The following is a 12,984-nucleotide window of genomic DNA, read 5'->3' on the forward strand; positions in this document are numbered from 1 at the left end:
GTTTGGAGCGGCATGATGCCTGCAGCCGAGTCTGAGGGCAGGGACTGGGCTTTCTGGGGTTTTCCCACACCGCATCCAGCCCACCTCGGTTTGGAACGGGCTGTGTTTGGCCCACACTGGGCGTGAATGGCATAATGTGTGCCGAAATGCCCAGGGCCGTGAGGCTGGGTGTGCTGTGTGCTGGGAACACTCCCTTTCCTGCAGAAATACAGGCGACACCTGGCTTTGGACGGGCCCGGGGCCTGGGAGCAGAGGGCAGCCCAGCAGGAGGCAGGACGAGCTGCCCGGGCCGGCCTTGGCAAGGCAGCCAGCCTCAGATCCAGCCGGCAGGGCTGAGTCGTGTGTGTTCCTTCCACACTGCTCTGTGGCATCTGGCACGGTGGAGCGGTGCCCCCGTCACCTCTCAGCAGCTGGCGGGGACCTTCCACATTCACCCCATTGCAATTTCCAGCTCTTCAGCTGCCCGGCCCCGTGTTAACTGGAAGCAGGCTGGCACGGAGCAAGCCTGGCACTCCCGGCCAGCTCCCCCGCTGCGCTGCTTCTACTCTGTGGCCATCCCGGTGCCAATCCCACCACAGGGAGGGCCACCTGCTCGCCACCGCCACGGGGCGGGGAGAGGACACAACAGGAATGTGACGGAGGCCGTGTTTTCACACCACGTCCTCGTAGGTCCCGTCCTCGTAGGTCCCGTCCTCTGGGTGGGGGGAGGGGGGGTCCAGCCATGGCCTCGCCGAGGACTGATCATCTGGGCTGAGTCACTGGCCCCACTACAAAGCGTCCCCCTCACCCCCCACAAGGGCCCAGGACTCGCCAAAGATTCCAAAAGCAACAAGAGGGTCTGAGGTTGGAAAGTGTAGCTCGGAATTTTGTTCATGTTTTTGTAAACGACGGCTTAAGCATCCGTCTAGCAGGGGTCTCTAAACTTTCTACACAGGGGCCAGTTCATTGTCCCTCAGACCATTGGAGGGCTGCCAAATACAGTGGTCCTCTCACTGACCACCAATGAAAGAGGTGCCCCTTCCAGAAGTGCAGTGCGGGCTGGATAAATGGCCTCAGGGGGCCGCATTGCGGCCCGCGGGCTGTAGTTTGGGGACGCCTGGTCTAAGGGGACGTGAGAAGCTGGGGCGACCTGCACATGTTGCCGCGAGCAAGGGCCGGACCGTCCCGGCTCTGGGCCGTGTTGTGAGAGGGGCTTGTCTCCTTTGTGGCCGGTCTTGTAGTTGGTGTTGGGGCATTTCTGGAGGACTGTGGGGTGGTGGTGACATCACACCTCTTTGCAACATAATTTGTGGACATTCTGAAAGGCTGAAGAAGGGATGAATTTTTCTTAATAATCCTTGAATTCCTCAAACAAGAATTGATTTGAACTTGATCTCTGTCCTCCTAAATCTGCTTACTAGGTGTTACTCTGTCTTTTTCCACCCCCGTTCTTCACATACTCACTGCTCAGGTCTGAGTTCACCACGAGCCGGTTCGTTCCTGTTTGCCCTTTGCCTGACTGGGGAGGTGTTTCTGAATGTTTTTGAATGAACTACCCTGTCCCATGAACTAAACCGTTGAGATAGATAGATAGATAGGTAGATAGATAGATAGATAATAGATAATAGATGAGAGATAGATAGATGAGACAGATAGAGATAGATGATAGATAGATAATAGATGATAGATGATAGACAGATGGTAGATAGATATATGATAGATAAATAGATAGATGATAGAGAGATAGAGATAACTAGAGAGAGAGATAGATGATAGATAGATAGATAGATAGATAGATAAATAGATGATAGAGAGATAGAGATAACTAGAGAGATAGATGATAGATAGAAGATAGATAGATAGATAATAGATAATAGATAGAGACATAGATAGATAGAGACATAAAGAGATAGAGAGATAGATTGTAGATGATAGATAGATGTCACACTATATATGCGTGTGACCGCCTCTGCCTGGAACGTTCAGTTCTGTGCTGGTCAAGTTGAACAACAGGTTCTGGGTTGGGATGGGGGTGTGGGGGTGGTGACAAGCCCTGGTTGTAGCATTTGCTGATATCTGTGGAGTAAATGTCCGCCCCCTGCTGACCTCACCCACCCATGCAACATCACTCACTCAGTGTGGAGCGGGAAGACCCCACGCAGTCGGCTGTCAGGAGCTGTGTTTGCCGAGCCACCACATGGGAGATCATTATGGGATGGCTGCTAATGGCCTCTGAGGCCGGAAGTCCCCTGTCCCCTCTTCTGTCTGAGACAGCCCCCAGGGGTTTGAAAGCACTTTGCTCCCAGCAGGCTTGTACCCTTTCCTCTCAATTCCTATTTAACATTCCACCCTGTCCCCCCACCCCCCAGCGATTCCTGTCAGCCCGCTAACTGAGGCCAGCAGGATAATAGGCCTTTATCTTTTTTTTAAATAGAACCATAAACCAAACCAAATACATGTATTCTTTTTTTCTAGATATGTAAAAAGAAAATATAGACTTGTTATTGTAAGTAGAGATGACAGAACGGGAATGGGTGGTAGCCGCTGCAGGAAGTCCCCCCCAACATTGAAGTGGCCGAGGTGGCACTGGGGGGAGGGCCCCGAAGGTCATGGCCGCTGCAGGGACAGACCCCCCCACACACACTGAAGTGGCCGAGGTGGCACTGGGGGGAGGGCCCTGAAGGTCATGGCCGCTGCAGGGACGGACCCCACACACACACTGAAGTGGCCGAGGTGGCACTGGGGGGAGGGCCCTGAAGGTCATGGCCGCTGCAGGGACGGACCCCACACACACACTGAAGTGGCCGGGGTGGCATTGGGGGGAGGGCCCCGAAGGTCATGGCCGCTGCAGGGATGGACCCCACACACACACTGAAGTGGCCGGGGTGGCCCCGAAGGTCCTGGCCTCTAACAGTGGAGTCTGCAGTTGGGGGTGGGGCAGTGACGGCCTCAGGGAAGGAGCGGGCGGGGTGGTCAGCTTGGAGCCCTGGAAGGCTGTGGAGTGTGTAGGGTCGGGGTTCAGGGAGAGGGGCCCCAGGCATCCTCTGAGAGTGTCTGCCTACGAGCGTTATATCTGCTCATTTAACGCCAAGATTTAACTAGATCCACTTGAGAGACGTGACCACGTTGGTAACTGAGGCGGCTTCACACGTCACCTCACACAGGAACCGTGTGTCCCCTGAGTGATGTGAGGGGCACGCGTGAGTCTGGTCAGCTGGCCTCCCTGTCCCGCTTGGTGAGAACACCTCATTGCATGTGACTGGTATTTAAAGATGCCTATTTGTCACCCAGCCTGGGCCCTCCAAGGAAGCCAACAATTAGGGAGGGACCACCCTCTGAAACAACTGAATCCCAGGTGTGTGTGTTTATTTTTAAAGGAAAACCTAAAAACCAACATCTGGTGAGTGCTTCCCCAGCAGCTCAAGCGCAGCTGAGCCCCCGCTCTGGGGAAGATGGGTCACTGATTGAGTGAGCAATGAATGAGTGAGTTTTCCTCAGATCCCTGGGGCAGCCACTGCTGGGGGGCAGGCAGGGCCACCACCAAGGTCCCACGGGTTCTGCTTCTTGGCATGTAAACTGAAGGACAATAGCCCCTGCCCATTCTAGGTGTGTGTGCGCGCGTGTGTGCGCGTGTGTGCGTGTGTGTGTGTGAGTGTGTGTGTGTTAATCAAGTTAGAGGCAGGGAGGCAGAGACAGACTCCTGCATACGCCCCAACCAGGATCCACCCGGCAACCCCCTGTCTGGGGCTGATGCTCTGCCCATCTGGGGCCACTGTTCCATTGCTTAGCATTTGAGGAAGGGGTGGAGAAGCAGATGGTCACTTCTCCTGTGTGCCTGACCAGAAATCGAATCCGGGACTTCCACATGCTGGGAAAACACTCTACTGCTGAGCCAACTGGCCAGGGCCTGTGTGATACTGAGAGTGAGTCGCCCTGTGTGATACTGAGAGTGAGTCGCCCTGTGTGATACTGACAGTCAGTCGCCCTGTGTGATACTGACAGTCAGTCGCCCTGTGTGATACTGAGAGTGAGTCGCCCTGTGTGATACTGAGAGTGAGTCGCCCTGTGTGTTACTGAGAGTGAGTCGCCCTGTGTGATACTGAGAGTGAGTCGCCCTGTGTGATACTGACAGTCAGTCGCCCTGTGTGATACTGAGAGTCAGTCGCCCTGTGTGATACTGACAGTCAGTCGCCCTGTGTGATACTGAGAGTGAGTCGCCCTGTGTGATACTGACAGTCAGTCGCCCTGTGTGATACTGAGAGTGAGTCGCCCTGTGTGATACTGAGAGTGAGTCGCCCTGTGTGATACTGAGAGTCAGTCGCCCTGTGTGATACTGACAGTCAGTCGCCCTGTGTGATACTGACAGTCAGTCGCCCTGTGTGATACTGACAGTCAGTCGCCCTGTGTGATACTGAGAGTCAGTCGCCCTGTGTGATACTGAGAGTAAGTTTTGCAGAGTCAAGTAGCATTTTGGAACCTGTCTTTCAATTACTGAACAACTACCGTGACACAACTACGAGTTGATACTTCTTATCTCTCTCCCTTCCTCTCTCTCTCTCTCTCTTGGTCACTCACTAAAAAGAGAGAGAGAAAGAAGAAATAACTGTCAGAGAACTGGCTCCACCCCTGAAGCCACCTCCGAAGCTGTGCTTTCTACAGCCTGAACTTGAGCAGTGTCGGAGATTCTTTCCTTCTGTTGAGCTTCTTCGAAGCTCCCATGCGGTGCGGGACTGACCCCCCACACTGTTTCCATATGGAGAGCTATGGCAATGAGCTCATCTCAAACCATACTTTACTATCCCTCTTTCTCTCCCCTCCGCCCCCTCCCACTGCACTCGCCTCTGGTGGGACCCACGGTTCTCGCTGGAAGGCGTGATCAGCACACAGTCCCTCTTTGAGAGGAGCTGCCAACTAGTTTGTTTGCCTTTCTTTTTCATCTAAACTCCAAATACCTCAGACCCAGCACCTGCACTGTTCCCTCAGCATCCTTTGAACTTGCTGCAATCTATGGTGTTCATAGATTGTTTCCATTTTGGTTACAATGTATGCTGCTGCCCCCACCCCTTTACTTCCAAGAAACACCCTGTTCCTCCTTTCCTACCCCACCTCCCAACAACAACAACAACAAAATGGAAATAGGAACTTCAACAGCAGCTCCCGAGCCGGCTCTCTGTGAATGCTGTGGAGAGAATAGAGCCCTGAACTGAGAACCCCATAAACAGGCAGCGTGCGGAGGGGCGCGCGGCACATCCAGAGGGGACAGATGTAATTAGCGGCAGCGTTTTCTTTGTGTGTGCAGAATAGATACCAGAATGCCACCGCCCACGTGATGCTTTGGCAAGTGCGTTGTCACTCATTTTCACAAACAATTCAATGAGTTTTCAGAAAGTGCTTCCGACAAGCAAAGAGAGGACTGGAAAAAAACCAGAATGATAATTCAGCCTTCAGTTCCAAAGTTGCTGGAAAGTTGCTCTGGGGACAGGGAAGCCAAACCAGCTTGATGAGTCTTCAAGCCAAAGCTCAGATGGAGAGAGCCTGGTGTTCACGCGGCAGATAGGGGGGAAGGCAGGCAGCAAAGGTCAGCTTAAACGTCCCCATGTTCCTTAGGCAGCTGTCATGTACGCCTCTGAGCCTCACTTTTGCCATCTGCATAATGGGCACATTGATACCTGTGCGTTGTCTTTAAACTTGTAGTGAGGCTCAAAGGAGATCATTAGGAAGACTGAGTGCTTTGCGACCTACAGGGTGGGGTTTTCTCTCAGGGATGGAAAGCGGAACCGTTCTGGAGGCGAACCAAGTGACTAGAAGCTTCTCAGGCACACCCTACAACCCTGAGCAGCACCTCCCCACGGTGGCGACCCTCCTGCAGCCCACGGGTTAATAAAGGAACCCTTACAAAGCCCAGAACCACATGGCCCGTCTCAGAGGACTGGTACCATGGAAGATACACAGTCCAATGTGTTCTCCTTTTGTTTCCTCAAAACCCTGCAGGAGATCCAAATAGCAAGTTCTGGAACTTATTAGAAGCCCTGTCTCCCGCCCATGTCCCTCACCCCAGCAACCACCCTGGCACCTCCGCCAGCTTCTCTCTCCCTTCGTCTCCACCGTCCTGGGTTAGGTAGCTCAGTCTAAGCTCTCCGGGCTAGAAAGAGCCCTTACTCCCTCCGTGGGGTGGTGACCCAGCTGGCAGACTGTGCCTCCCAAGGACAGCTGGTAACAGGGAAGGCTCCCAAACTAATATTTATTATTCCACTGAAATGGTTTCGTTTGATGGTGTCCTCAAAGCTCTCCAGTGCCCAAGCTTAAGAGCTTGTGCAAATGTTGAAACAAAACGTGCCTTTTGGGAGATTTGTTTTCTCTCCTAAATCTCCCTTGGAAACTCACTTCCTGCTTTCCCTCGGAATGAAGCCAAGCGGTGAGTTCCCCTCTTTCCTGAGAAGCGTCTTCCAGGTCACAAACCTGCAGCCTGAGTTGAACAGTGTGCTTCAGGGTTCAGCAGTCCAATCGCAGGTGACATCTGAACACTCCTGTACCCTGTCTCGCAGGTGACAGCCCGGCCTCTGCTTGAATGCCTCCAGGGGTTTAACTTCTTCCTAAGTAAACCCTCCCCCTGAAGGGCACTTACCCTTCCCACCCCACAGACCCACGTCCCCAGGGCAGCTTGTAGGCGGAAGAAGGAGATGGCCCAGAAGGATCCACACACTGCCCGGTGTGCAGCAGGTGTCCAAAATGTCTGGGCAGATGCAAGGTTTTCAGGAAAATGATTTCACCTGGATCCATCTGAATGGCAGTGGCTGCTCAGATTCACGACTGCAGTTCCTTCGGAGAAGGGAACTGGGAAGGTGCTGTGGTCAGGGGCATGGGCACAGCTGGGCCTGCTGCCAGGGGCCAGGTGCAGGTTACAGCTCGCCGGCCACTTACTTCCCAGGGACCCTGAATAATCTACTCAGCCTGTGTCAGCTCTGCTTCTCTATCTGTAGAATGGGGTCAACATTCCCCTTCTGTTTCAGTGGCGAAAATGCATGTGTGAGCTGGAAGGAACTTTATAAACCTGTGGGTTATTCTCATTATTCTAATTAAGGAATAAAGAAACCATAGAAAGGCCCCCACCATTGCCATTTAGCGTTTTTAGTAATTCACCAAGGATATATTGATACTGGCTGAGAGAAAGAGCCCTCAATTCCCCTGCCCACTGATATTTGGGAGGGGGGGTGTGGGTTCATTTGGTGCGGAACAGGGAGGCGAGAATGTAGGACAGCATCAGTAACTCACCGTCTAATTTACCCTGACACTAAGTCACGCCCTAAAGACTCCATTCAGGAACTCAAGGGCAGGGCTGGGCTTGTTCATCTCCGGGTCTCTGGGTCCGGCACTACCTAGGTCAGGCAGGGCCTGTCACCTGTGCTTTATTCAACCAGCACCTATTCAAGAGAACAGGTGAGTGAGGAGTATTCACAAGGCCGCTGACATCATTCCATTGGCTGCGTCAGGACCCAGGCTTTGTCCCTGAGACTTGACTCTTCTTTTTTTTCCCTCTGACCGTGAATTCTGTGTCCGAGGTCCTCACACAATGGTCTTTAGATTATTTACCCAGACCACTGCCTGAGCTCCCTTGTTAAATAGATACCTGACACCGGGCTCAGTTTCTCAGCTCTTGCTTACACGTAGTCACGTTAGGAAGCACGACCCTAGTAAAGAAGGCGATGTTTTCTCTCCGCTTTAGTTGAAACAAACCTGTCCACATTCACTTTGCCTTCAAACAGCTTGTAATGGGGGCAGTTGAGGTGACCCAATGGTGTCCTCACACTACAGTTCCCAAACTGCCCACCGAGGCACCCAGATGACAGAGCAAGGTCACAGGGTGTTCTGTTTTCAGGGAAAGTCCACGGATAGCTGACACTGAGTTAGGTCCAACTGGCTCACAGTTTCAGCACTGGACTGTGCTACGTTCCTTTTGACGTAGTCATGTCTTTGCAGAGCTGGATCCTCCGTGGTGGCTGGGATTAAAAAAATAATAAGGTGCCTGACCTGTGGTGGTGCAGTGGATAAAGCATCGACCTGGAAATGCTGAGGTTGCCGGTTCAAAACCCTGGGCTTGCCTGGTCAAGGCACATATGGGAGTTGATGTTTCCTGCTCCTCCCCCCCATTCTCTCTCTGTCTCTCTCCTCTCTCTCTCTCTCTCCCTCTCTCCTTTCTAAAATGAATAAATTAAAAAAAAATTTTTTTAAAAAGGTGATGTTATTTAAAAAAAATAATAAGGTAAGTACCATGCAAAAGTCACCGTGAGACAGGACTTAAGGTTGCCAGGTCAGCCCGCTCCCACAGTTTGAGAAGTGCGCGGTGCTCGTCAGAGGCGGGTATTTCATTGGTAACTAAGTTTGGTTATTTTTGAATGAAACAGGAAAACTTAAAATTTCAATGTATGTATTTGTTTTCAATTCGTTACTAAGTGGTTCAATGCTAACACCCACCCGCCCTCTGCCCCACCGCAGCCCCCTGGCCCCAGGGCTGTCACCAGATGTCCCCCTCAGGTGGCCTTCTTGAGACGGGGCCCCTTAAAAGCTGTACCCCAGATGCTGGACCTGGTGGCGGGTCCATGTGTGCAAACAAATGTAGGCATTCACTGAGCCGCTCACTTAAGATGTGTACACTTCACTGAACATGAGTTATTCCTCAGTTAAAGGAAAAAAAGCCCTCGCTCCAACTAATAATGCATCCCAGAGAGCTGGGGAGGAAAGGGTGAAATTTTATTTTATTATCCTGGGAGCTTTAGAAATAATAACTACACTGCAGAACAAACACCAGAAATAAAAGGTGAGGATTTAGAGATCTACTTTTAAAAACCCAGTGACGGGAAAGGGAGGAATTTAATATCCTAACCACTTTGAACCTCTAAGCCTCCATGCACAAGCCAGTCACTTCTTGATCTCTGTGTTAATATAACTATAGCACCAGGCAGTTTAGTGTTGTTTAAGTAATAAACTGGTGTTGAAACATTGTTTCCAAGCATTTTTAAAAAATGGGCAGTGATGTTAGCAATGAATGAAAGTTTCCCGCGGATGGTGCCGTGGGATATCTGGGGTCTCTGGGGCCAGCAGAGGCCAAGGTGGAGGGCGTCCACACAGTGAGAGGAGGCCAAAGCTCCGTGCCAGCCGGAGAAGAGCCTCCTCCTCCTGCCTGAGCAGCCAGAGGCCTGCGGGGGGACAGGAAGGGAGGAGCAGCTGCCCCACCTTCCTGCCTGTCCCAGCGCAGCAATGGTCTTGGTCAGCGGGCAGGGGCCTGAACATTCCAGGGCTCCCCATCCTAGGACCTGGGCTCTCCGAAGCTGATTAGCACAAAAAGACCCCTTTTCAAAAGGACCTGGGGAGGGAGCATCTCTTGGGGGGACCTCTTGGGGTGCCGGGGGTGCCCAGGCCCTCGAGAGGGTCCTCCAGCGCTGCAGGGACCTCCCCACCGGGATCCCAGCTGCTCCCTCCCTCCCTCCACGGCTCACCAGCGCCCCCATGAGCCCGAGCCGAGAACTTCAGGAAGGCTGTTCCTACTCTCCCAGGGGTGGGGGCCTGGAATGCCCTGGACACCCTGGAAAGCACCAGGAGGCGGCGGGGGCGGGCGGACAGGGCCTCCCGGGGAAACCATAATCCTCGCTTGCCAAGGGAAGTCACTGAAGATGCTAGCAACTCTCCAGAGGGCATTTACTGTATCCCCTGCCCCTCCCTTCGGATGCAAAACGCCTCCAGAGGAGACAGCCGGTTTCCCTGTGCTTCCATCTGCCAACATCCTCTAAGTCAGTGGTCCCCAACCCCCCGGCCCCGGACCGGTACCGGTCCGTGGGCCATTTGGTACCGGTCTTCAGAGAAAGAATAAATAACTTACATTATTTCCGTTTTATTTATATTTAAGTCTGAACGATGTTTTATTTTTAAAATATGACCAGATTCCCTCTGTTACATCCGTCTAACACTCACTCTTGACGCTTGTCTTGGACACGTGATACATTTATCCATCCCACCCTAAGGCCGGTCCGTGAAAATATTTTCTGACATTAAACCGGTCCGTGGCCCAAAAAAGGTTGGGGACCACTGCTCTAAGTGACTTCTCTAAGACACGCTTCCCTTTAGCTGGGCCACTTGGCTGGACTAGGAACCTGCCTGCAGGCTGACAATTGAGCCACCTCCTGGTCTTGTCACCCAAGCCTAGGCCCACTGGGGTCTCCCCCCCCCGCTGCCCCCTGCACACCCCCAACTTCTAGCCTCACCTGCTCCTGTTCCTGCACCCACTTTCCACTTCAGTCATTTGAATGGCCTTCAGATCCAGCCCCCTTAACCGTGGGGCACTTCCTTCCTCCACTCAGGGGTCATGGGGTAAGAAGAGCCCCAGCCAAGGAGTCAGAAATTATCCCAAAGCTGCTAGCCTTCCCTGCACGTCCTTAGATAGACCACACAACCTCTCTGGGGCACTAATATCTATCGATCCCCTATGGGCCAGGCACTGTGCTATGTACATCACATACATTCTCTCACTGAATCTTACATGGGGACCAAATGTGATCTGTATCTAACGGGCCAGGAAACTTAGGTGTGGCAAGAGAGATGTCTTTAGTCCGAGACTATAGACAGCTAGGAGGTGATGGAGCTGGGTGAGAATTCAGACAGTTGAACTTCATGACCTGATCTCAACCAAAATCCCCATGGTAACCAACAGTAAGGGGAAAAAAATAATAAAGGTAACAGAAAGAAATTCTTTCACTGCTAAGATTCTGGGGAAGCTGCACATGTAGTAAAAGTGGACTCCCATGTACCTGCCTAGGTAAATTCAGGGGTCTCTTCCCTCCGGGAGGGGCAGGAACACCTCCTTCAGGACTAGGAGCTCACCTCTATGTCACCAGGCTCTGTAAAGGCAGATAGTCAGAAGGCGGCCACATTGCTTCCCCCATTCTTCTTACAGGGCTAAGAGTGGTGACATGTGGACCAAAAGCCACATACTTGCACAGTCAGCCTTCCTCTGGAGACCAAGAAGCAGCAAATTCTTTTCCTGGGAACATCTCTATCAAGCAGACGTCTGTTACTCTTAGGCGATCCGTATGCCATAACAGTTTAAAAAACAGAGTTTAAATTTCTAAATAAGAAGAAAACAGTTTGCCCATGTTGCAAAACAGCATATAAACTGTGCTGAAATTAGCACGAAGGAAACATTTATCTTCTCTAGATCATCTCAGAACTGGCCTTTTATTGGTGGTGTGCAGTTATGTTTCCTGGCATGGAAAGATGGTCATGTTATTTCACCAAAATGGGGAAAACTGGTTGCAAGCACAAAACCAGACATTTTTGTAAGGGAGCATTTGATGCTACCCCCCTGGCTAAGGGGAGGCCCCTTCTGCAGAAAGAAGGGAAGATTGGGTCAAGACCAGCTGGGTGGTGGCCTTCTCCCCAAAAGAATAGAGAGAGAGAGTCCCATTTCTTAGTTGGAATGGCCAAAGCTTTGCCTGAGCTGAAATCTGGCCCAGCCTGGGGGAGTGCAAGACGGTGGGCTGGGTTCCAATCCAGGAACCACCAGCCACAAGCCATGGTACCTGGTACAGGTTCAGTACCTCTGAAGGTCAGTCCCCCACTGATACAGTGAAAGCCACGCCCATCAGCAGTGTCCCTGGCATGTGGGAGGTGCTCTGGAAGCGGTGGGCCTCTCCACGCCCCCCAACTCTGTGTGTTGATGACAATCACAGGTTAGCCATTAACAAAGGACAACACTAAGATGGTAGGCTGTGAATGAGATCAGCCAAAATTCAAGGGCCAGGCATTCACTCACTCATTCAGGAAACATGATGGAGGGCCTGCTATGTGGCTGCTCTGGGCCAGGCACACGATGAGACACACTCAGTCCCTGTCCTTGGGGAGAAAGGTCACAAACCGGTAACAGATAAATAGCCATACACCAGGCTGGGAAGGGACATAGGGGTGGGGAGCTGTGTAAGGGGGTCCTCAGGCTTTCCTAAGGGGCAGAAAGTTTGGAGACCTTTCCCGGAAGATTCGCCCCCTGCCCCTGCTGTGCGTGTGGTTTCTGCCCACCCAGCCTAGGCACCAGCCCTTTACAGAGCTCAGGGTGTCTTAAGAATTGCAAATTTAAAAAACCTGGAAGCTAATGGCTCCACCAGACCATTCAGCACTTAAATAAATGCAAGTTCTAGAACAGCCACAGCCCAGATGAAAGTAAACAATGACAGAGTGAGAGTCATAACTGCAGTTTGCAAAGTTTGTACACAAAGCCTGCTCCCAAAGCCAGAGCCAGGATCTGCTGTTGGGTCCCAGTACATCAGCTCCCAACTCTGTGACACAGGGAGGGACTTATGTCCTGGTTAGCGAAACCATCATGGGAAACTAGTTAACCAAACTAGTTCTCTGGAGTTCACTAAGACTGGAATCAAAAGCTATCTCCACGAGAACAGAGCACTCCTGTGTGTTTGTGTGTGTGTTTTAAAGAAATCACTCCACCCCCAGTGTCAGTATGAGCCCTAGTAGCATCCTGGTATTCTGGGGAAAGCCAGAACGTCTGAGCTTGTAAACCTAAGAGAGGATCACACCAGCCGGTGTGTCCCAGTGGTCCCTCTCCCAGGGGCCAGTAGCTTTCTTTTTGGTAGCAGAGTTTTGGTAAAGGCTCGATCTCATCTCCTGACCAGCTGCTCCCTGGAGGCAGGCTGTCTGCCTCCTTCCTTCATCCCTACAGCCCTGTATCTAGCATTTGGCCTGGCATGTAGTTGGTGCTCATTAAATATCTGTTTTGTGGGTCAGTGAGCCTCTTTGGCAAAAGAATCTGGTTCACCCCAACCCTGGGCTTCCCTGGGGCCCTGTGCAGACAAGGGACAGACAGAAAAGGGAGCTGGGGTCAGGGGACACAAGGTGTAGTTCCAGGCTCAGGTTCCTCGGTCACCAGCATGTGCCTGTGTGAGTCCCGCCACTGGTTTTGGTCTTCCGGTCTCTAAGATGGGAGATGCTGCTGTTCCCTCACTCTGG

Source organism: Saccopteryx bilineata, chromosome 7 (assembly GCF_036850765.1).
Source record: "Saccopteryx bilineata isolate mSacBil1 chromosome 7, mSacBil1_pri_phased_curated, whole genome shotgun sequence".
NCBI classification, from domain to species: domain Eukaryota; kingdom Metazoa; phylum Chordata; class Mammalia; order Chiroptera; family Emballonuridae; genus Saccopteryx; species Saccopteryx bilineata.